Genomic DNA, 3,956 nt, shown 5'->3' with positions numbered 1-3,956 from the left:
TTTAGGAAAGGAAAAAATGTATAAAAAAAATGATCAAATGTAAATAAAAAATGAAAAATGAAAAAAAATATTTATTTATTATTTTTTAATTTTTTTTAATGAATAATGTGTGTGTTTATGTATATATATATGAATGTATTTATTTGTATGAATGTGTTTATGTATGTGAGTGTGTGCCTCCGGCAACGTTTCGACCCTTTATGGGTCTTCTTCAGGCCTATGGCACACAAAAAAGAAAAAAGAAAATAAGTTGTGGCTTCTAATGGCTGTAGAGGTGTTTCTCCTTCGATCGCCTAAGTGGAAGTGAATGAATTCCTATTGCGCTTGTATTTATGTGTTTTCTTAATCGGTTAAGTTTGTTTTTAAAGATTTTTAGTTTTCACTTAAGATTTTTTAATTTTAACTCCTCCCCTTGTGTTTTTTCATTAATTTAATTATTTAGAACCGCTTATATATATAATAATGTGTATAAATAATATTTTTAAACTATTTATATTATATTTATTTTTAGATTATAGTATTTATATTAAATTATTCATAAAAAAATTTTGTTTTTATATAGATAAGTTATTAAATTATATATTATTTGGTTAAGTTTAGGAAAGGGAGGGGTTAGGGTTAGGGTTAGGATTAGGTAAGGAGAAAGGGGTTAAGGTTAGGGTTAGGGTCAGGGGGTGGGAATGGTTAGGGTTAGGTAAAAGATAAAGGTAAGGGTTAGGTTTAGGGAAGGAAAATGGGAGGGGTTAGGGTTAGGAAATGGGGTTAGGATTAGGATTAGGTAAGGGTAAATGGGTTAAGGTTAGGGTGAGGGAAATGGAAAGGGTTAGGGTTAGGAAAGATAGGGAATAAGGGTTAAGGTTAGGGTTCGGGGGTGGGAATGGTTAGGGTTAGGTAAAAGATAAGGGTAAGGGTTAGGTTTGGGGAAGGGAAATGAGAGGTTAGGGTTAGGATTAGGTAAGGATAAAGGGTTAAGGTTAGGGTTAGGGTGTGGGAATGGTTAGGGTTAGGGTTAGGGTTAGGGTTAGGGGTTAGGGTTAGGGTTAGGAATAGGGATGATTACCACGATTAGAGGGTTAGGGTTAGGGTTAGGGTTAGGGTTAGGGTTAGGGGTTAGGGTTAGGGTTAGGGTTAGGTTAGGGTTAGGGTTGGGGTTGGGTTAGGGTTAAGTGTTTGGGTTAAACTAAGGTGCACTGGCCTACTGACCTGCGGGAAGGTGGTGGAGCGGATAGGGGAGCTGACCTCCACTCGAGAGACCCGGGTTCGAACCCCAGACAGAGCAAGTCAGCAGAGCAAGAAGAGGAGCCTGTCGAGAGAAATTTAACAAGTTTACTGGGATGGGTCCTAATTGAGGTTAAGGTAAGTGGATACCATCCCAGTCTACATCACACGGATCTCGGTGTGGAAATTAAAAAAAATAAAATATAAAGGAATACAAAAAGAATCTTTAATGATATTCTATTTTAACATAAAACAGGAGGTGTAAAATAATATTTTCTAAGTAAGTGCTAAAAGTGTTAGTAAAAAGTGCTAAAATATAAGTGCTAAAAAATACAACCAAACAATAAAATTAAGTGCTATAAAATAGGGGAAATTTTCCAAAACCATAAAAACATGCAGATAAGTGCTATAATATGCTAAAATCCACAAAACATGCAAAAGGTTAGTAAAAGAATAGAATGAGTCTCCTGTATGTTGATAAGAATTTTTATTGGTCTCAGGGGGAGTCGAACCCTAGTCTGCTAGAGGCAGAGTAGGGTTTTTAGCTGGTGAGCTATGGTGGGTTTGAGGTTTTGTGGGGGATCCGTGTGATGGTAAAAAGTACAGGCACAGGCCTGAGAAGACCGTGTCGGGAGGAAGAGATAGAGGGTTCCCGGCACGGTGGTCCAGGCCCGTGGGGTCAATGTCCTCACTCTCCTGCTCTGCTCCAAAGTCCTGAGAAGAGAAAGGGGGTACAAAAAAAAGGGGGAAAAAAAATAATAATAAAGAGAGGAGGAGGTTAAGGTTAGGAATGGAAGAGGAGGGAGGTTAAGGTTAGGGTTAGGGAAAGGGCAAAGGTTAGGGTTAGGATTGGGAAAAGGAAGGGGGTTAAGGTTAGGATTGGGGAGAGGGGTAAGGTTAAGGTTAGGGAATGCATAAAAAGGTCCGGGTTAGGTTGTACTGGTGAGTCGTAAGTTTGTCCAGGTTGTATGTGTTGTTTATTGTAAATTTAGTAGCTGGCACCAGTTGGTAAAGATAGCCATAGCAGTGTCTTTTGTCCAGTGTATGTTGTCCTTTTCCGTCTTAAAAGTGTCGTGGGGAATCTCTGTGAGAAATGGAAAGTAAGTAGCCATGGTGTTGTTAATTAACTTGAGGTTGTTTTGTTGAGTCGGGGTGAGCTGGGGTGAGTAGTTAAGTAGTGGAAAGTAAATGTCAGCGTTGGGGAAGGTCGACTTAGCTTGTCGGAAGAGGGCCTTCAACTGCTTAAGGGTGGTCTGTCTGGGGTCCTGATCCCTATTGTTAATACCAATGGAAAAAATGAGAGTTGTTACCGTAGGTTGAGGGATGGTCTTCTCACAGATTTTCCAGAAATGGTAAGTGTTGGCTCCGGGGTAACTGTCCATTTGTAGCATAGGGTTGTTGTGTCCAGGGATGCGGTTTATGTTGGAGTCTCCCAAGATGGCTATTGGTTTCTTGCATCTGAATTGCCAGTCTTGGATTTTTCTACTGGGACGGGCAATGTGATGTGCTGGTTTGTAGGTAAGGGGATAAATAGTGGGGGCTAAGGCTGAGGGGGTGGTGGTGAATGATGACTGGTTGTGGGTTTCTTGGGGAAGAGAGGAGTCTAGTTGGGTGGGTTGATCCGGGTTCAAAGTCAAGGTCGCAGCAGGGTGTCCCTCAGTGGAGCACGAAGGATCAGGTGAGTAGGAGTGGAGAGGTGAGTCCTGGATGTCTCGTTGGGAATGTGTAGAAAATATGGGGAAAAGAGAAATGGGTGCCAGAAGTTGTTGGTGAGTTATAGCTAAAGATGTGCCGGTGTTTTGGGGCTTGGGCTTGGCAGTGGGGCCCCTGGTGGCGACTGGCTGGTCGTGGCGATGGCTCAGATTGGGTTAGGGTTATGTCATGGTGACTTTATTTGACCCTTTCATCATGAGTGCCATTGAATCGTGGGGGGTCCACCGCCTTGCCTGGTCCTCCTCGGCACCAGCAACATCAACCTGTGTGGGAATGGGAGAGATATGGTCAGATATTGTATTGAAACGTTAGAGTGGGTGATGGGGTTGATGGGTTGTAATGTCCATGAGTTGGGGGACTGAGTGGTAGGGTGGTGAATCTGGGCTACAGTTTCTATGGTTTTTTTGGTCTTCATGGTCTGAGATAGAGGGGGAGTGATAACCGGTGATATGGTGGGGAAGTTAGGGTACGGAGGGTGGTAGGGTGGGTTTCTTCCTCGGTTGTTAAGGGGCCCAGGTGATTCTGCGGGCCTTCTGCGTTGGAGTGGAGGTAGCTGAGGTCAGTGGTGTGCTGTTCTGGTCCATAGGTTGGTGAGCCGCGGGCAGAGGTGGAAACTGTTCTTCTGTGGCCGTAGAAGGTTTCCTATTGTCGTCAGACCGAGGGGTGATGATGGTGGTCTTCTGGGGTGCTTGTAGGTAGGATTCCGCAATCCTCAAGGTGTCTGTTGTCAGCCTGGAGCCATATCGCTTTCTGGCCCAACCAGTGGCTATTTGCCATGCTATGGGGTTGTAATGAGTTATGTATGTGTTGATTATTGTATAGAGGTAATGTTGTTGTAGGATGGAGATGATGTTCTGCATCCACTGAGTAGTATTAGTTAGTACTCTCAGCCGTGTTTCTGGTGTGGGTGTAGATGGTTTGATGAAGTCTGTTAGGCGGGTGATCTGGCGTAACATTCCGGGTGGGAATGTGCCGGTTTGTTCAGCTGTGTCCATTATAGATTTGTGGTGTACAGCTTGTATTAA

Source organism: Echeneis naucrates, chromosome 4 (genome assembly GCF_900963305.1).
Source record: "Echeneis naucrates chromosome 4, fEcheNa1.1, whole genome shotgun sequence".
Lineage (NCBI taxonomy): Eukaryota > Metazoa > Chordata > Actinopteri > Carangiformes > Echeneidae > Echeneis > Echeneis naucrates.
Note: the sequence above shows the minus strand (reverse complement) of the source record.